Source organism: Camelus ferus, chromosome 3 (assembly GCF_009834535.1).
Source record: "Camelus ferus isolate YT-003-E chromosome 3, BCGSAC_Cfer_1.0, whole genome shotgun sequence".
Lineage (NCBI taxonomy): Eukaryota > Metazoa > Chordata > Mammalia > Artiodactyla > Camelidae > Camelus > Camelus ferus.
This window is the reverse complement of record NC_045698.1, coordinates 95,588,123-95,609,684: the sequence shown is the minus strand read 5'-3', so window position 1 is coordinate 95,609,684 and position 21,562 is coordinate 95,588,123. Positions and strand designations below refer to the sequence as shown.

At 42.8% G+C, this 21,562-nt stretch overlaps 1 protein-coding gene and 1 long non-coding RNA gene across 3 annotated transcripts in view; both read left to right on the top strand.

The window, feature by feature from the left end:
- Positions 1-21,562, top strand: part of SPOCK1 (SPARC (osteonectin), cwcv and kazal like domains proteoglycan 1) — a 469,763-nt gene that overhangs the window by 222,729 nt on the left and 225,472 nt on the right. The window lies entirely within an intron of this gene.
- LOC116662725 lies at positions 13,901-20,910 on the top strand. The gene is made up of 3 exons (XR_004318734.1): positions 13,901-13,911; positions 16,398-16,399; positions 20,734-20,910. It is a non-coding gene; the product is annotated as an uncharacterized LOC116662725 (long non-coding RNA).

Sequence of the window (21,562 nt, the reverse complement as noted above, 5' to 3'; positions counted from 1 at the left end):
TCAAGCAGGGGGACAGTCAGCCCTTCCTGGGTGAGAGTCTGGAAAAGGGTCCTGGAGGACATGACCTGGAGCCTTTTTAAGGATGGGTAGATGCCAGGAGAGGAGTGGGTGGAGCAGCCTCTGATGGGAAGAAATGTGTCCTGATGGTTGAGACTTCAGCTGCTACAGAAGGGATATTTCACAGGCTGCTTTTCTAAAAAAGATGTTTCTTAAGAGACAGGAAGAAAATGTAAGTCATGACTCCAGCAGGTTGTTTCCCTCTGTCCCCAGCTGTCTCTCCAGATCGTTCTGATGTTGAAATCCCTCTAGAGCAGGGGTTGCAAATAATGAGGTGGATCTGGTGCAAGGACATGGGGAGGGGCTGGGGCCTGGGACAAGCTAGCACCTGCTCCACCTCGGGAGAGTGACCATGACCCAGCTCTCGCTGAGGGTGGTCTTGAGGGGCTGGAGTGCAACATCTCTAGGAATTCTGATTTCTGCAGAGGATCAGTCTTTGTGTATGAAAACTCTTTCTTTGGTGTTAGCAATTAAATCCATTGTTTAAAAACCAAACAAGAGGGTAGATGTGTCCTTGGACTGGTTTGTGGCTTCTTCCAGACAAAAGCCAAGGGCCCCATTGTCAAGCCTTGTCTTTTGCCTGCGGCATGTGTGCTCTGGAGGCTGATGAGACCCTGGGGTCCCACTGTCCTGGAGCAGGAGGGTGGCCCGAGGGGAGAGGCAGCACCAGCAGAGTGGGGACCCAAGTGGGTGGAGTCACTGTTGCCCAGCTGCACTTTGACACAGGGAGGCCCGAAGTCACATGTGATGAGCATGAATGCTGAACCCCGGCAGAGCTTGGGGTTATTCCTACTGGTTCTCGGTGGCCGCCTGCATTGCTTTCAGATGGATTGCTTTAATCTCAGGAAGAGGGAAACAACACCGCTGTCCTCTCACAGGTACACAAGCACTCACACAACTCACGTGAAATGAGGTGCCATGGGGATTTAGAAACACCCACCACATCCTGAAGAGCTGAGCCCCTTTTGTCTCGGGGTGACGGTATTAGGTTCCTTCTCTGGGGCAGGTTGGGGCAGTGGCTGCCTGTCCTGAGGAGCCCTCAGTGGGAGGTGAGTGCTGGGGACAGCAGTTGCTCTGTGCTGCTCCTGCTCTCCTTTGGCCAAAAAAGAATGGCAGAAAGGGATCGGACAGGTGGGAAATACCAGATGCACTCCTGTGCACAGAGGAGAAGACCCCAGTTAGGTGAAAGATTGTCCTTCTGAGCCCACTGGGGCATTCTAGCCTGGAACTGGCCCAGAGTTTGTGCCACCTGTGAGCCCGGTCCTCTCCTCCAGCCCCTGTCTTTTCCTCTAACTTCAAAATGTGGCAGTAAATGCACCTGAGTTCTCCTCTGATGTTTACTTCAGGTTTGTAAGTGCTTGGTTTTCCTGCAGGAACTTCCTTGAAATGTCACTCAGCTGTCCTCAGATTGTAACCAAATGATGATAACCTGACATTTCTGTTGTCTCAAAAAATTTTTTTTTCTGTCTCATTCAGGAAAAGGTGACTTTCAGGAACATATGATATCTTGTGATAAGCAAATAGATGACTATATTTGGATCTAAGGAAAAATATAAGTGAATTAAAGCTGCAGCAGGTGTAATGCTCAGAACACGTGCACAGTGCATTTCCTTGCACTTCTAGAGCTGACCCTGGGGCTTCCTAATAACCAGCGGAAGGAAGCACCCATCTTATGTGCTGTGAGATGAGAGTAGGGCAGCTGTTCGTGAGAAACATAAGATGTTCCTGTACTGACGCCAAAGATGCTTTCTTCCAGTGAGTTCTTAAAAAGGGAGTTATGTGAGCGTGGACCACGTTCCTGACAGCGTTTTTACAATTGCTTCCTTCAGGGTCTCTCGGTGTATGCCAATGGCTTAGTGCCAAAGTACAATTCTGTAAGTTAATTCAATGATAAGCCAGACTAATACAGAGTACACAGTCTTCTAAAGGTCTGCTTGATATGGGGGTAAAATTTCCAACCGCAGGAAGAATGGATGGCCTGTCTCCATCAGGGAATACTCTGACTGTTTTGTTTCTGGTAACTAATTAGCATTGGGAACAGAGAGTTCTGGGCTTTTCCTGGCAGAAACAAGGAGTTCAGATGATCTGTGCTGCCAATTAGCGGAAGCATATGATCTCCTTCATCAGCCAAGTGGTGGTTAGAGCCAGTGTCCTCAGTCAGACACACAGAATCTGACCCACAGCAGCGCTACCTGAATGCATAGGCCCCTTCCTCCGCGACGAGTCTGTAGGTGGGTTGAGGCCCACAGGCAACTGGATGATTAGGAAGAGCAGCACCCTGCCCTCTATGCCACTGGAGCCCCGGGGTTACAGAGGTGTCCTGTGGGGGCTTTATAATGGGATTTGGGCTTCACGTGGTTGGGAAGGGCTTCCCTTGCACACGTGTATGTTTATACCTCTTTTTCTCAAATGTGTGCAGGTGCTGATGTCCCCAGTAAAATTCACCTTTTATTTAAAGGTATTACCCAGTTCCTGTCAGATTTAGTTGTTACAAAATTCTCAGCCACCAACAGAACTATTAGTACAATGGTGACCTTTGGAGCATGTGGTTTACAGGTGTTTTGCAGTTTAAAAGGATCCTCATGGCAGGAGAATTTGGGCATATTGCCACAGCACGTAGATGCAGGAGTTTTATTCTGGAATGTTCTCACACAAGTGTTAGGAAACACTCTAGAGAACTCAGTAGGAACTCCCAGAATGCCTCATTTTAAGCCATAACTCTTCTCTGCAACACTGCTAAGATAAATTATTTGTAAAAATAAAAATATATACCCTTAGGAAAAAATACAGTTTGGGGGCATGAGCTATTTAAGTGTTTAATAATTAGGATGTTCACTTTTATTGAGGTGGATCCCAGGTCTTTTCTAGCAGGGATTAGGGAGGAGCAGAAAGGCCCAGTTTGTATTGACAAAATTACACTGTCAGATTATGGATGAACACTCATCATTCTGTTATCATAACAATGTATAGAGTTCCTCATCCAGACATGGTTTCAAGTGCTTTATGTGTGGATCTGAAAGTAGGGGCATGGTGATAAAGCACAGGGATGTGGGCCAGCCGTCATGCAAGCCAGGGCACTGCATGGAATTTGGACCTCCTTTGGATATAATACCTGTACTCGAATATTTGTTGGGTTGCTTGTGGAGAGGGAGTTTGGCTCCAAAGGACAGCCTTGGACGCAGTGGGTGGGAGTTACAAACGAATGGACGTTGAGGTCAAGTGTGGCTCTTCACAGCCCAAGCTGTGCGGGGGATGTGAGGATGGGACAGGCCACCTCTGGGGGATTAGTCACCATCGCTGGGATAGAGACACCTATGACTGGGCAGCCACATGGTTGGTTGGGTGTTCAGGGAGCCAAACCTTGGGTGGAGTTGGGCGTATTTAACATTGACGTTGCTTCTGATTTTGAGTTCATGTAGTTCTGTGATAAGGCAGGTCTGTTGAGAAATGATTATTTCATAATAGAAATTATTCCCTATAGGTTTTCCTCAAACAACCTGCCTAATTGGTACAGCTGAGATAGATTCAGTTTACTAAAATTATGTCTATGCAGCTGAGTATGGATTCCTAATCAGTCAACAGGGTTGAGCAGATGGGAGTTGAAGCCTCATTCACTGCAAATACAGGGAACTGAGGAATACAAATGGCTGGATTACTGGGTGTGCCTAGTAAAGGAAAGTAATATATCCACTCAGTTTAAGGCTTCAGTTCTATGCATTTGAAACTAGCCTACTCCTTGAGATAGAGTCTCATGTCTTTGGCAAGAATGGCAGCAGAGTAAATAGCCTGGTGCCATGTTTTATTTTGCCAGAGCTGCAAATCCAGGCAAAAATTTCCAAATGCAGTGTGATTTCTCCGTGCGAGACTCTTGTAGAGAGAATGGTGTCCTCTGTGGGGAAGAAAATGTTTTTGCCTTACATTCAGATGATCGAGTTGGGAGCAGTGAATCAAGGGGAACCAGGGGTCTTCTTTATAGAGAAGCCCCCAAGGGTCTGGAGGAGTCCATTAGGCTGGTCTCTGCCCTCAAGGACACCTTGTCCCTGTAGTCTGCTGTTGTCCAGATTCAAAGGCTAGTGCCACATCCTTGGATCCCCTGCCACAGCCCCCAGGGCATGCTTTTCCAAATGCTTGTCAACTGACTGAGCTTGTGTTATTGGAGAAAGCTCAAGTGCAGGCAGGATAAATGTGGTTTTGTTAGCATATGTCATAACTCTCATGCTATCTCAGACCCTGCAACCCTCAGATAAAGAAGGATTATTGTGTTTGGAAAGTCTGTGCCTGGTGTTTACATCTGGTCAACAATCAGCTGGTTTGCTCTGGAGGAGAAAGGGGAGGGACCATCCCTGCCTCCAGGGACATTTCTGGAGAACCATCAGATCAGCGGGGTGGGGTATCAGTCACAGGATAATGCCAGCTGTCAGGTTAATCGTGCTGTAGGAGGTTTTCTCTAGGATAGTCGCAGTTCTTGCTGTGTTCATAAGTCTGCTGTTGACATTCCCTTCCTTGTATGTTTTCTATTTATCTGAGAATCGTGCTTTCCTACGTGAGTGTGATTCTTTACATGCACGAAATGAAAAGTTATCTGGGTGGCATAACTTCAGATAGTGTGAAGGAAGATAGGAAATTTGTAACTAAGAAAGCAAATTATAGTTATTTCATCTTTTGGCACTTTGACTGTTCCTTTTAAGAGTTTAATACTATAATTATTAGCAAATAGCTTGCACCAGGGCCTTTGCACTTTCTGCACCCCCTGCTTAGTGTATTTCTGGCTCCCTTCATGTGGCCTGACCCAGAGGTCTCAGTGTATGTCACTTACTCAGGGAAACCTCCTCTCATTGACCCTTGACTAGATTAGATCACACTTTCCTAATGGTTTATGTTTTGCATTGTAATTTAATAATTTTCAGAATTGTTTACTGTTTGTATCCCTGGTGAACTGTGATCTACTTGGGAGCAGGCTTAGGTCTGTCTTGTGAACTTCTGTATCTTCGGGGCCCAGTGTAGGTTTGGATACAAAGTAAGCACTGAGTTAATAATTGTTGGAAAAAATGATTACCATTTATTGAGCATCTATTGCATGCCAGTACTACTGATTCCTCTTTAAAAAAATGTGTGTGCACAGGCACATAATCTTTTAATACTGACAACTCTATAAAGAAAACATGGTTACTCCCATTTACAACTGGGAAAGTTGGTTGAAATCTTGAGAGTAGAATACTCAGCAGCTTTTAAAGGGGTTTGGGAAATTCGTAAGTAGTCATCTGGTAAAGTATCCGTGATATAATTATAAAAAAGCAAAACTGGACCTAATGTGCCTTTCCCTATGTCAGACAAAGTGTTTATATATGTATATAACCGATGAATACTTTCATTTGCATACAAAATATCTGAATCAACACCAAATGTAACCATTTATCTCTGAGGAATGGGCTGGGAGGGGCGTGAGGAATTTTACTTTTCATTTTATAGTATTTTGTATATTGTCATTTTAAAATGTTTACTGCAAGCCTCTGTTTTAAAATAAAAAGTAAGTAAAAGACAGAAGAGGCTGTGGCCAAGGTATTGTAGGTGGTGGGGTGGCTGAGGGGAAATTGAAACCCCAGGCCACATGGCTCTGGGGCCTGGGTACTGCTCCTGATACTCGTTATGTGTCTAGAGCGGTGGCTTCAGCTGGGGGGACCCCCACCTCCTCCGCCGTGTCTGTAGACATGTTTGGTTTTCACACTGGGGGAGGGTGCTACTAACATAGATGGGCTGAGGCCAAGGATGCTGCTAACATCCTGTACTGCATGGACTTCCCCACTCCCCCAGTACCCAACCTGACGTGTCAGCACTACTGAGGCTGAGGGACCTCAGCCGCCAGTCCTCTCTCAGCTGTGGTGAGCTCAGCCCTCCAGGAATGTCAGCCAGGTGGCCATGGGATGCCCAGCACTGGACTTAGGAGCCCAGGGCACATGGGGTAATTTCAGTGCCCAGTGGAAACAGCCAAAGTTAAACTAGGTATCGGCCTTGCCCCCAACCAAAGTTTTAAAAGAGAGACAGACAGACAGACAGACAGATGCTAACTGGGCTTCTAGGGAGGCAATCACTAGGAGAGGGAGAGGGTCCTGAGGAGGTGCAGGGTGGGTGGGATCCTCCGTGTGCCTTAGCACAACCTGAGGGAAACTAAGAGTTCTTTTACAAGGGATGATGATGTTTGGATTTCCCCCATCATCTCCTGTAATAATTTATACGTACTACCTGAAGTCAGGTGTCATGCAGGCATCCACAAGCCAGTCAGGAGCGCCGTTCTGCTGGTGCCTGCGTGGTGAGGTTGCCTCCAGTCGGTCTTAGTGGAGATGGTGGTCATCACAATTATAGTCAAAAGTATCAGATAACCAGTATGTGACGGGTTCAGCCTTCTTGAATCTCAGATACCATGGATTAAAAAATACATTAGTTTATGTACCACAGAAAAAAACCCCCAAATACTCAATATTAATCAAACTGATTTGCCGTTGTTTAAAAAAATCTTGATCTTGTTACCGAGACCAAACTCGTTCTGTTCACCACACGACAGGACAATAAATTGAGAGACGAGGTGATGGGGCAAGGAATAACGACTTTATTCAGAAAGCCGGCAAACCGAGAAGATGGCAGAATAATGTCCTGGAGAACCATCTTCCCCAAATCAGAATTCAGGCTCCTTTTATACAAAAAAGGGGAGAGGGTGTGGTTGGTTGTTGCAAACTTCCTGGTGTAGGAATTCTTTGTTCTTGTAGCTGTCCATGTGGGTCAGGTCATGGCGTCCCTGTAAAACCTGCAACAAACAAATGCTGTTTTCTATTCTGCCACTTGTTATGATTATATGAATGGAAAAGTGTTAATATCCTCAAAAGTCAGAGCCTTGAGGATGGGCTCTCCTGTATATTTCAGGCTCTAGGCAACATTCTTTTACAAAAGGTGCAGAACCAGCAAGACTAAGCCTAGGAAACTGGGCACAGGGTTAAAGTCAGAGGAACAGACCTAATATGGAGTCAGATTTGTTCTTTTTCTATTACAATTTCAGTGTTAAAATATGAAAGCTGAATAAAAAAAACAGTAAGTGCTGAGTGCTAGTCGCACATTGTCATGTTCAGCCTTCACAACAACCCTGTGAAATTAGTGCTATTATTGTTCCCACTTTACAGGTAAGATACTGACTCAGTTGCGTCACTTGTGTAGAGCACAGAGTCTGCAGACCTTTTCTGTAAGGAGTCAGATAATAAATATTTCAGGCTCTGTGTGGTCTCTTCCACCATTACTCAACTCTGCCTTGCAGTGTGAAGGCAGCTGTAATGATATGTAAATGAATAGGTGTGGCTGTCTTCCAATAAAACTTTATTTATGGACAGTGACATTTATATTTCATAAAATTTTCTTGTGTCAGGAAACATTAGTTTTAATTTTCAACTGTTTAAATATGTGAAAATTTATTCTTAGCTCACAGGCTGTACAAAAACTTGTGGCAGGCCAGATCCCAAGTGTAGCCCCAGGGCCACGGGGTTTGAACCTTGGTCTAGAGTCACCTGGAGTCAGGGTTCAAATCCAGGTGTGTCTCCACAACCTGAGTTTAATCTCCTCTACACTATGCTATGTATAATAAGGAGAGGTAGCTGATTGTCAACTTACTTATTTTCAAAACACAAACAAAAATTGCTGTACTAGAAGTACTCTTTGCCTTAATCACAGAGTTGGTCAAGTTTTTCAAAGGACGTCTGGTTTTGATTCCCTCTGAACCTATTTCTTCTTAGCTCAGTGTTAATTATAATCTGGAGATGCATTTTGACTTTTGAACTGACAGCTTGAAATTATAAAGTTATAAGAAGGAAAACAGATTTGCACTTGGTTGGAAAAATTCACTTCAAAAGTATTAAATGAAAAGTAAATTTCTTTCTCTCCCTTGTTCCTTTTTATTACAAAATTCTTCTTGCACCACTATTAATAGCTTCTTGGGCATCCTTCTGGAAGTTGCCTGTGTGTGACTCCAGCCATGTGTGTATGCATATTCATTTCTATCTGCGTACTTTCTTTTTCATATACTACATCTTAGAGAGCTCTCCTTATCCATTCCTCCATCAATACATTATTTTTAACGGATGCATAATATTCTACAGTGTAGTACTCTTGAAGCGCTGCTGTTTATTTAACCATGTTCCCATTTTTGGATTTGAATCATTTCCAGGTTCTTTAGTTATTACCGAAAATGGTTCATTGAACATTGCCATAAGTAAATCCATCATGCTTCTCGAAATATTTCTATAGGATAAGTTGCTGGAAGTAAAGTCACTGCATCAAAGGAGATGTGCTTTTTTGATACATTAATGTTTTTCTTACATGGAATTTCAAACAAGTTACACGCCAGAGCTGAGAATGTCTGCAAAGAATGGCATTGCTGTTGGGAAAATTGACTCCCTCCTGCCTGCCTCTTGTAATATTTCCAGTTGTCTGTTTTTTTTTTTTTTTTTGGTGAGAAAATAGGTCATGTTTCATCTTTAGAACAGTTGGTGGAGAATTAGTACATGGTGACACTGAGGTTTGAGGCTCTGGGTCTCATCATGATCTTTGACTCCTCTTTAAAGAACAGTCACCTTTTTTTTTTAAGAACATAAGAAAAACGTGTTCTGGCCTGCCTGGCCAGAATTCTCTGATGAAGCAACAGTGGTTTGTGAAAATTGTTGTTAATCTCCATGAAGTTTTCTTGAAGCCTGAAGGAGGATTGTTAATAGCTTATATATCAATTCAACCTACTAATTTTGAATATTGCCTTTGTGCCAGCTTCTGTAGTAAGCTCTTTATATGAATTACCTCCTTGATTGGGCACAGTGACCCTAAAAGGCTGAAACTATTCTCATCTCTATGTTCAGACGAGGAAATCGAGGTTCAGAGAGGGCCAGAGTCACATGGCAAGTAAGTAGTAAGTCCAGGCTTTGAACCAGGCGCTGAATCCACAACTCCCATGCTTGACCTCCAGGCACGCTGGTGCGTGTCATTTGTTGTCTAAAAATAGTGTAAATATGCTGAGCTTCATGATAGAGATCGTCATTACGAGGGAGTGCATAGAAGCAGATGCTGCGTCTGCCTTCTGCTCCATACCTCGTGGTGGGAACGGGCTTTTTTTTTTTTTTTTTTTTTTTTTTAACTGTGAGTTCCAAGGTTAGGATAGTATGTGACTTACACTTGTGACCCAGCACAGAAGGGTGCTCAACAAATGGTGAATGAATGAATGAATGAATGAATGAGGCAAATCCATGTAAAGTGATTAGAAAACACTTTAAGCCTTTATATGACAAGGGGTTAAGTAGTATGGTATACAGATTAAGATGTTACAGGTTTTTAAGGGTGAAAAAAGCTAGGAAAACTTATATTTCTCTACATTTCCTCACCTATGAATGTAACCCAAAGAATAGTGGATTTTTATTTTTGGTATGTTGATAGTTTGCTTGGTAGCAACTTTTAGCCTCCAAGTTATATGTAGGAAAATAGATAGGCATTAATACAATCCTTTTTTTTCCTTCACATTATGTGTGTGTGTGAGTTTTGTAAACTTCTATGGTGATGACCAGTGGTGTAGCTGGGGTTCAGAAGAGGTGTATCTGCTATATTTTCTGCGCTCTGGATCATTATGGATAAATAAACAGAAGGGATATTGCAAAGAAAACTTGCAGTTGTGTTAATTCCACAGCCATAGGGTGGTGTGGGTTCTAACTGAAGCAGAAACAAAATTTCTGGGTGGCAGGTGGCATGTGGCACCTAAACCAGGGGTGCGTGTAACCCTGATGTGTTTGCCACTGGCCCGCCCAGGAACTGCAAGCCCTTCCGCGGGCCTGGAGGAGCCCCGGGAGGGCTTGCTCCATTCCAGGTCCTGGGTGTGCACCCGCCTTCACCTCGCACCCCCGGCCTTGTATCACCGTCTTGGCCATGTGCTGCCTTTGCCTGCTGTGTTCTCTCTGACCTCCATGCTCTTGTGTTTGACCTGGTTAGTTCTTCTTCATCCTTCAGCTAGGTCTTGCAGATTCTTAGTAAGTCCAGTCCAGCTTTGATGTCATCCAAATTGTGGGGTCTTGGTCCTCCAAATTTAATCACTAACATATGGTTAAAACGCAGATCCTGGACTCCCCCTACGGAGGTTAGTAAGTCTAGGGTGGAGCTTCTGATCTAGGTGATTTGAGGACTCACCCTGAGAACTGGTGCAGCAGGAGCTCCATACATGGGGCTGAATAGAGCTGTCAGAAACCCAGTCCAGCTTTTAGGTTCTTCTCCCTGGCTTCTTGCTTCCACTGCCCCATCTGCCCTGACCAAAGACTGGGCATGATTGCTTGGCCAATTTCAGGCAACATGTGTGTGATGGAATAAGATCCTGAGTGGTGAGTGAGGGTCATCATTCATGGCAGACTCTAGATGTGAAGAGCCCCTCAAATCACATTGTCCTCACCTGGAGCACACCAGGGCCACCATGTTTAGAGAGTCCAACAACAGTGAGTAACAAAGTCGCAGCTAAAGAGAAGCAGTGAATTGTGGAGGTGGCAGTGGAGGGTCTAGAATCCGTGGAGGAGAGCTGGGAGAACTGAGAGTTAGTTTAATTTAGGAAAAACCATCATGAAGAATGGAAGTGGGATAGGATATGTTCTGTTTGATTCTGAGAGGTGGGACTAGTGATCAGTGGCTATAACTTGGAGGTCAGCTTTAGCTTAGTGTATGGAGCATGTATAGTAACGACAGTAGTAATGGGTGCTGGGCAATTGACTGGTCACTTTATACATAGTGTCTCTGATGTTTATAGCGTCACTGTATGTAGTTACTAGAACCCTACTGTGTAGATTTTGGAACTGGGGACTCAGAAGCCATTAAAAATGTTGCCAAGATTATACAGTGATTAAATGGTAGTGATAACTCACATATTGATCAGATTCACTTTGAAACCGGAAGTGTGCCCCCTGTGCAGTTTACTTTTGATGATTGGAGTTGTTTGTAATGATGTGGGCTGCTGAGGTCTCATCACTGACTTGTGACGTAGAACAGGGGAGACCACCAGGGAAACCAGAAAGAAACTTCCTACAGAATTTCCTTGTACTGTAAATAATAGGTATTAATATTTATATATGTGGGTGTATTGTGGTGACATTGATTTAAACAAAGTTAATTAAGTGCTTTACCGTTAGACTTCTCAGAGCCTTTAATACACTAACGCACATTGTGGTTCTCCAAAGACGGGCATCACAGTGATTCCTAAACTCAGTTGATCATGGATTCCATTCTTGAAGAATATCTTAGAGCAGTTAGAATTCCTGAGATGTTTGGATGTCGGGTTTTTTTTTTTTTTTTTTTTGGTTGTTTTTATTGTTGTTTTTGTTTTTTAACAAATACAGCTTTGAGAGTTTCTTCTTCAGAGACTTCATGATTGGGCCATCTGACCATAGATCCTTTGAGTTTGCTGATGTCACTGTGATTCTGATTTCATAACCAGCTGGGCAACTTTGCAAAGCATGAGCCCTCTGTGCCTGGGTGATTTTTTTTACGAAACTTGTGTTTTTCTTACTCCCACAAGTTCTTGATGCTTGTGTTGACCTAAAATTTGCTTTCATTTTTAAGGAGCTATATTGAATGTGTAATTAATTCCCTCCCCTGCTTATGTCCTTAACTATTGATTAGAACCAACAATTGGTATAATAATCATTTGAAGTATAATTATGTCTTATAAATGTTATATGAGTCCTGGGAATGGCCTTGTAAAACTCCAGAAAGTAAAGGACAGATACTTATAACCATTTGTTTTTTCCATTTCTGAAACCAATTATTTTTCTAAAATTGCTTTTCAGATTGGCTATTAAGTTGAAAAGATCATTGATTTTTTTTAATACTAGCATCAAAGAGACTCCTAATGAAACATGACGTGTTTATAATTAATTATGTTAACTCTCACCTGGCAGCGTAATACCAATAATGTTTCTTTTCTAGTTCTAGTGGGACAAGTGGTATTGTTCACTCATATTCTCCTCAACTTTGTGGGGGTTGGAAGGAGAGAGAGATTATCTTTTTGTTTAAATCCTTGGAGGATTATTTTGTATTGCTCAGAGTTTAAAATCACACCTTTAAATTTTTTTATCCATTTTTATGAGCTATTTTCTATTGATAGATGTAGGTAAACTTTGTCCTAGACATTAGTGACTTACCACATCAGTGTTTAAAAAATAATTTATCAGAGATCTTTATTGGAAAGAATCTGGCTACCCCAGTCTATAGGGTGTTCGTGTGTTGGAGGACACTAGGCCAGGGTAACAGATGCTGGCACCACAGAGCATCTGGTGACAACAAGCATGCCAAGGGCCATCAGTCATGTACAGCCTTGCCCGCATAGTCATTTGCAGTCACAAATGCAGGTCTGGCAGCCCCCATCCCTTTCCTCTGGCTGTGAGCACCTTCCTTTGATGGTGGAAGAAGACCTTGATGACCAGGGTCGGGGGTCTCCGTCTTGTGGCAGGACACTCTGAAATTGAGACCCACACATTTGACAGCCTCCCGATTTTAAGCTCAAGACTTTTCACCCCATTTTTCAGTTCTCCTCTGAGAAATTCATTTTTCCATTTTGGTGCCATGGCTTTGGGAAGATCTCCTAGAAATTAGACCTAATTTTGCTGATTCCTTTCACACACCTTAAAAAATTTTTTTTTTCCAATTCTACGATGTGTCTTCCCTCCTAGTGCACTTCATTTTGTAAATCCAAGAGTAGAAGCTGTAGACTCAGTTACCTGCCGGACAATATGTACCCCAGCGTGGTCTCCTGGTCCCTGCATCCGTCTGAATTTTGTTCATGTTGAACTTTGGGTGTTCTGTGGATTTTCTGTGGATCCCTTTGCCACTGGGAGTCTCTTTACGCCCCTTGCTTTGTGCCTTTGCGTACCTGTATCAAGCGCGGTATAGTCTCTTTATGGCCAACATGTTATTTTTATGTGCCTTACTTTATTACACATGAAATGAAACCATCTCTGACATTTTTTATACTCACTGAATTTTTATTAGAGTTGTATCTTTCATCAATAATAACATAAGCTGCAGCACCTTTCTCTCAAATATATACTGAGATTGCTGTCACTGTTTGGAAAGAGTGCTGTTGCCACCTTATTGGAAATGGTTTCATCCTCATTGCTTTTATCTCGTTAGATAATCCTTTAATCCCTGTTCATTGCCCATAGATTTTGACTCTCCTTGCCAGTGCTGTTAATGCAAGCCCTCAGAACAGTGTGGTGGGTGAGGCTGGCCCACCAGTTGATCAGTTTCATTACAGAATCATTAGTTCTGGTGGCTGCGGTGATTAGAACTGGAGGGTCTCATACCTGAGGCCAGCCGTATTCATTCATAATAAGGGACTTAGCAGATATTTATGCAAGCAGAAAATTGAATCAGCAGCACCATCGGTGCATTAAATTATGGCATTTTCCTGCAGAATTCCTGTAAAAATGTAACAGTAGATTTCGACAGAACCATTTCTTATGTAGTAAGACAGGGAGATAGGAAGTTTCCTCCATGAGTAAGTCCTCCATTATCTCAGAGACTCCAAACCAGTTTGTTCTGGTTGGTACCCCCATACCGATGTGCCAGTGCACGTTTAGATACTAACCATTTTTCTGTCGATTTCAGAAAATCACCTTCTTGATGATGTCTTTGGTCCTAGGAAAATGAGACTGAAAACAGGGGAAAATAGGAAGGCTCTAGCGCTGCATTTAAAATACAGAATACTAGGTTGCCTCTGACATTTGGGTGGGTTTTATTGTAATTTGGAGAGAGATAAAATAACTCCCGATTATGTGGTATTCTAAGACCTTGGTGTGCTCTCCCGTAGGTGCCAGCCATGATGAGAAAGGGAACAGGGGGCTCGAGAGAGAGCCAAAGGGAGCATCAGAGGCTCAGTTACAGGTGGGATGAGGCACCTCCCGGGGCCTGTGTGGGTAACAGTTTCTAAAAAAATCATCCTATAAAAGATGGTCACATACATTTTAATTTTCTTTGTTCTTTAAGTACGATTTTAAAGTCGGGTATACATTCAGACGGTTCAGAAGTAAAAATAAATAGGAAGGGGTACAGTAAAAAGTCTCCTTGTGCCTGTTTTTCTCACCCAATAACCACTGTTATTGTCTATCCTTCTGGAGATATTTTCAGGCATTTATTAGTTTGTGTGTGCATGTATATTCTTTTTTAAAAAACATAAAAGAATGTTATAGGCAGTGTTCTTTACCTGCTTTTTACAACTGTGAGTATATCTTGGCGCTCTTTCTTGATCTGTATGTAGACATCATTGTCAGCTTTTTTCTTCTCCTTCCAATGTACGGATGTAGTGTCATTAATCTAATCCATTCCCAGTTGGTGGGCATTGAAGTTGCTTCCAGTATTTTGCTATCATAAGCAGTGCTGAAATGAATAACCCTGTATCTGTGTCATTTCACACATCAAGTGCAAGGATATTCGGTGTGTTGAATCACCAGAAGAGAAATTAGTGGATCACAAGATACATGCATTTGTGAGTTTGATGCCTATTGTTAAATTGCTCCCCCTTCCCCATAATGGTAAATATTTGAGAGTGTTTCCAAACAACCTTGCCAATAGATATGTCTGTTCAAGTCCTTTGCCTGTTTTTCTAGCAGGTCCTTGGTTTTTCACTTGTTGAGTTCCAGGAGCTCTTTGTATATCCAGAGAGATTAGCCCTTTGCCTCTTACTTGAATGCGAATATGAGATTCCCAGTGGTGATGTTTGCCTTCTGGCTTTACTTAGGGTATGTTGCCAGGTAACAGCTTCATTTTTATGTATTACATTTATCGACCTTGACTCTCTTGGCATCTGGATTTTTAGGAATGACTCAAAAGACCTTTTCAACACCAAGGTTAATAAGGAATTTTCTCATCTTTCCCCCTCCCATCATGTTTTTACACATTTGGAATTTATTTCAGTGAGTACTGTAAGATGCAGAAACAACTTTTTCCTTCAGGTGCTGTTCACTTGTCCTTACATCACCAGTTGAATATACATTCCTCCCCCCACCGACTGATATGAGATGCCCACACCACCTTTACTGTATACTGAGTTGGTATTTGGGTTGATTTCTGGAATTTGTATGTGTTTATAATCGTATTCCCATTCCAGGGCCACGCTGTCATAACATTATGGCTTTGTAATATGTTAGGCTCTCTGATAGGACTGCTCTTCCTCTTTACCCTTCTATTTCAGTCTTGTCTATTTTTTCTTTTCTTTATAGTCTCATTTATTTATTTTTCAAAGTATACTTAATGATAAACTTGTGTCATTCTCCAGCTGAAAACAATGTTTTCATTAGAAGAGTATTATATTTATAAATTACCCTTTAGAAAAAAATGACATCTCTGTGAGTTTACCTGTCTTGCCCATGAAAATTGTGTATTTCTTATTTGTGGAAGTATTTTTGTGTCTGTTTGAAGGTTTTCTTTTACAGGTGTGCACATTTATTATTTAGTCAATCCCTTGATATTTTATTTCATGTGTGCTATCTTGAAAGGAATTTTTTCTTGGAGTAGATCTCCTAATTGGTGGAGGTTTGCATATTAGGAAGCTATCAATATCTTCAGGTTAATTTTTGTATCTTGTGAACTTTCTGAATTGTCTGATGGTTTTTATTTGGTCTTTTTGGGGGCTTTCCAAGAATATAAACAACTTGTCTTTAAGCAGTCCTAGTTTTATCTACTCTTCCCCAATTTTTTTACTCTTTTAGGTCTTCCTAGCTTTCCCCTCATATGCTGTGAAATACTTGTGGTGGTAGTGAGCATCCTTGTCTTGATCCTGTCTTGGCCCAGATTCCTACTGGCTTGTATGTAGTGTTGCCTCATTAAGTATGAACCTAGCTTTGGGGCTGAGATAAATATATTTTTTTATGGCAAAGAAGAATACAGTTATTCCTCATTGATTGTTGTTGTTGTTAAGAATGGTTGTTGAATTTTGCCCAATACTTGTTCACTGTTTATGGGATGGTTATATGATTTTACTCGTGAGCTTTATTATCATAATGAACTAGTTTGATGGATTGACTAATATTGAGCAATCTTTGCATTCCTTGTATCAATTACACTTGGTCAGGATGTAATATTCTTTTATTGTGCTTCTTGAAAACTATGTGTTAATTTTTTTGCACTGATATTCATGAATAAGTTTGGCCTTGGGTTTTCTTTCATGTGCTATAGTTGGGAGGTTTTGTACTTACTTGATTTAAAAAGCTACTTTTTGTGTGAAGGAGGGTTTTCTAAATAAATTTATACTGTGAACAAGATTTTAAGAAACATGTTTGGCTTAAAGGAACAAGGAGTTTCAAGGACTGCTTATAAATGTGTTCATGTATGTGGGTGCAAATTTAAACCATTAATGAAGGTAAGCTTTGTCTCTTTGGGTAGGCAAACCATGGAAAATAATTTATTAGCATTTTATTACTACTAATAAGAACTAACAGGATCAACCCTTAGTTAACTAAATCAATTAGTTTAATATGTAGTAGGTTGGCTTTACATATATTAGCTCATTTTAGTCTCCCATAATCCTTAAAAGAGGAAATGCCTTTAACTTACAGAAGAGAAAACCGACTTGGAAGAGGTGAGCATGACTTGGCCAAGATCACACAGCTAGAAAGGGATGGAACCACGCTTTAAACTTGTGTCTGTTTGACCCCGCATACATACGCTCAACCTTGGTGATGAACTGTTGTTTAAATAAATTTGAGTTGTTATAGGTAATGGGAAGTAAGAAAACAGTTTCCTTAAGCAGTGGCCTCTAAGTCTGATCTCCAGGCCAGTAGCATCTGTATCACCTGGGAGCTTCTTTGACATGCACATTCTCAAGCCCACACCCAGATTTGAAGCAGAAACTCAGGGGTGAGGACCAACAGTCTGTGTTTTACTAAGACCTCTGGGTGAAGATCTCTACAGACACTCAAGTTTGAGGACCAGCGGGTTCGACTGCAGGCGACCTTTCCCTTGTGCAGTCTGAATTTTAGGAATTGCTAGCTTGTTGACTATGAAGAGGGCAGGTATTCTTTATTTCCTCCATTTACTCTTCAGAAATAAAAGCTAATCCTTTGTTTGACACCTTATGGTTTGTTCACAAAAGGGAGTATTTGCTGAGCTTCGCTCCTTAGGAAACTTGTGAAAATTAAACATTTTCGTGAAATGTCAATAGAGCATCATTTACTCACAGCCTCAGTCCAGGCAGAGGTCTTTATTTAAGGTCTTTATTTAACTAATTAGACTTCATTTTAGGAGCATGAGCAGTTCAAAGATTTGCGTGTTTTCTACCTATGGCCTCTGTGCAGGATGTACCTTCCGGGACCAACTAGATGTGGGAAAGGGGCTAGCAGGGCCGGGACCCAGCAGCCTCAGCTCGCTGCCTCTGACAGGCTCACGAGGCATGTGTTCTGTTTCCTGGAATGAGTCAATGCCAGGAGGAAGGTGCAGTGATGACAACCTGCCCGCTTGACCGCATCTCCGCACAATGCCACCAGAGTGAGGAAATAATGATAATTTACTTAACCTGAAAGTCTCAAGCCAGTTAATGATTTCTATCCAATTGCCAATTGCTTGCCCTTCCCTTCCGGGTGTAGAATTCATTTCGTTGGCATCACGGATTTACAAAAGGCAGACGGCTTGCAAGCTAATCGGGTAAAGCCGTTGCAGAGGGCAGCATGTCTGTGAGCTGGAGCAGTGCTAAAGTGGTTCTCGATAACGTGCCTCTCGCCCCAACATTGCTTGTCACCCCCAGAGTGGTTAGATCAAATGGCGTCAGCTTGGGGCTGTGAGGATGCTGTGGGTTTACCAACAGCCAAGTGTAGTTTGCTGAAACTAGCTTTTAATTATATTTAGGTGTCTTATCTAAGTCTAGGAGTTTCGAGACTGACATATTTCTGTGCTCAGTGGATGTCTTCCTGTTAGGTGTGTGTGTGTGTGGGTATGTGGGGGGGGTGTGTGTGTGTATGGTGGGTGCAGATGCATGTGTTAAACGAACCACTTTCCAGGGACTGCAAGTATTGTGCCTCTGTATGTGCTGACTCTAAATAAACCACCACCTGCGCCCACCATCCAGGTCAGAAATTACCACACCCACAGTTCATTTTTCCTCTAATACGAGGTCTGAGGGCTGGAGACGAGTTGGTAGAGTTCTGGGAAGCTCAGAGATGCCTGCACAGACATCTATGCACAGGAGGGTCTAATAATTGTGGGGGCTATGGCAAGAGTGTAAATGGAGGCTCGTGTTATTACCTTATATCTAAACAATTAAGTTATAATATAATCAAGCTCACACCTAAATGGTGCCATATGTTCTGTCCTCCTCCCTTGACAGAGGAACTTTCCTAATGACCTGGCTGTGGTGTGTGGAGAGGGAGCCCCTGTCATCCCTCCCTCAGCTTCCTCCTGCTCCATGAAGGGTCTTGTGGGTCTGCTTGCAGACGCCCAGCCTTCTGGTCCAAACTCTGATCCTCAACTCATCTTCACTGTGGCCTGCTGCCCTGTCGCCTCTTGGGCCTGGGGGGCCCTCCTGGGCTCAGGCCATCTGAAAGGATGCACCCAAAGAAAAGGCCCTGAACATTGGCTCAGGAGCATTTTAGCAGGAAATTCTTATTCTGGGGAACAAGGACACGGCCTTGAAGCGGGAGCATGAGCTTTGGGTATGCATGGCTTAGAGAACTTGGGCACAGCCAGACAATAGCCAGAGAAAGATCTTTCTCTGCCTGGTCTAACTGCGTCTAGGGGAGCTTGTGAAATGTTAGTAGGATTTCATTTATCTAGGGCCTTGATCAAGGGAGAGCCATTAAACACAGGCTTGTGGATTCATGCATACATCCCCACCGACGTTTACATCCTGTGCCCAGACACGGAGCTACCTGTGTGAGTCTTATGTGGTCCTCGCACACTCTGCCCTTACACATGCATGCACGCGCACACACACACACACACACACCATATGGGCACATTCCTATACTCCTAGCAGACGTATGTGCATCCTCTTATATATACATACACACACTCAGCAACTGTCACCTGTCTGCTGTGGCACCCACATACCTGTCATAAATCTTTACAGACACGTGTATCTGTTAGCCTTGCACGTGTGTGCACACCCACAGCATTTTGCTTGTCCACACATCTCCAGACCTCTTGGGCCTCCTTCTGCACATACTCGCTTCTCTAACACGTAGCCACACTTACTTCATCAGGCATGTTTCTCTTGTCAGCAGTTGTCATCGAGGATCAGGTTCACACTCGCAGCTAAAGTAAGGCTGCAGGATTTTAGGCATGGTGATTTTATTGAGATTCTACTTAGGACTCATTAGCAGACAATGAAAACTGAACCTGTTGCATTTACTGATGACCATAAAGCAGTCTGGACACAAAACCTCAGACATCAGCTGTGTTTCCGTGGGTGGCACAGTCCCACTAAAGGTTGTCGTGTGCCATCCAGCAGGGCAGAGCGTTTGGCGCTGGCTCCCTTGACTGGATGTTTTAGGAGCAGCATTCACAGTTCCTTATAGCATCCCGCGGCCTTGCTTCCTGGACACAGAGAAACTCGTGCAGGGAAGACTGAGTGACCCTGGGTCTTCCTGTGGCCTCAGCTCTCACTTAGCCCAACATAAGGCTTTGAAAATCTGATCTCCCGGTCACTGCCTGGAAGGCAGATGCAAATAGTTTACTCTTTTTTGTCACTTTCATAGCAGCACCGTCTCTGCGATGGAACAGTGTGTTGTTAGTGAAGCGCTTCCAGGTCAGCAATAGTCGGGCAAAAGCCCTTTAGTATCAGTGTCTTGTCTGCCTTACAGTAAAAGATGTCCAACTGTGTAATGGGACATTTCTGTTTGAAATGGGTTTTGTATTCAATAGTAGGATTATATTTCATGTGACTTAACTTTTGAAAAATGAACTTTTATTTTGGAATGCCTTTAGATTTACAGAACGGTACATCTGAAATGTATCTGCAGAGATACACAGAGTTCTTATATATCCATCACCCAATTTCACCCATTGATAACATCCCATATTACCATAGCACACTCGTCAAAACTAAGAAGCTGATACTGGTACATGACTTCTAGCTGAACTTCAGACTTTCATCACTTGGAAAAAGCAGAGTTTTCCAGTCTTCTCCTCTGTAAGGCTGTTTTTCCCTTTCCCCACACTCCTCTTTGGAAGCAAGTCACTACATCTAGTCCATCATCAATGGGGGAGGGAGGAGTTAAGCTCCACCTCCTGGAAGGAGCAGTATCTACAGATATTCTTTGGAATTCTACTGAAAGAAAGTTTTCTCTCCTTCTCACTTTTAAGAAGATATGAAGATATTTGGTGCAATTTCTAGTTTGGACAGAATGTCATAGATGTGTTTATCCCTGCTCCTCCCTACTAAGAGTGACAGTAAACCCTGGAAATAGCACAAGAGGTGACCAGAGAAGAAGTCTGAAAGGAAGGTTCATTGGTCTGGGACCCAGGACTGGAGGAACAGCTCAACAGCAGACTGCCTTATGTCCTCCTCCACGAGCCCGACAGAAGGCCACCCAGGCATGGCTTTTCCTGAACTACAATGTAGCACCAAAAAGTAGCCCAGGTACGCTCTTCCTCTCTTGATACAGTAAGAGTCCCTTCAACAACACTGGGTGAACCCAGTGTCTTGGCTCCACCGACAGTGGTAGCTTGGGAAGCTTCTTTGTTCTCAAGAGCCTGAGACTCCCATCCCTTACCCAGAGACACCTGGACAGCTGGAGGATGCCCTCCCCAACAAGCACTCAGGGGCATCTCTTCATCCCCACGAGCCCAAGACTCTCCTTCCCAACCAAGAAACACCGACTGGCTTGGACGGGAGATTCCCTTGCTTTGAGGAGTGAGGCAACGAAGTCTGCTGTCACCACTTACTCATCATAGTACTGGAAGTTCTAGCCATTGCAATAAGATGAGAAAAAGAAAAAGCATTGGAAAGGAAGAAATAAAACTGTGCCTATTTGTGGATGACATGGGGTTCTGTGTAGAAAACCCCAAAGAATACTATTTTTAAAAAAATCTCCTAGAACCAGGAAGTAAGCTCATGAAGGTCACAGGATACAAGATGAATGCACAAAAACCAGTCACGTTTCTGTATGCCAACAATGAATATAGGAAAACTGAAATTAATACAATACCATTTATGTTCACTCCAAAGGAATGATATATTTAGGTATACACTGAAATCATGCACAGGATCTATATTCTGAATGTTACAAAATACTGGTGAAAGAACTCAAAGAAGACCTAAATAAATAGATACATCTTGTGCATGGATTGGAGGACTCAACATAGTAAAGATGTCCGTTCTCCCCAAATTGATACACAGGTTTTTAAAGAAATTCCAATCAAAATTGCAGCAAGGTTTTTTGTAGATGTAGATAAGTTTAGTCTAAAATTATGTGGACAGACACAGGCCCTAGAATAGATAAAATGATCCTGACAAAGAATTAAATAT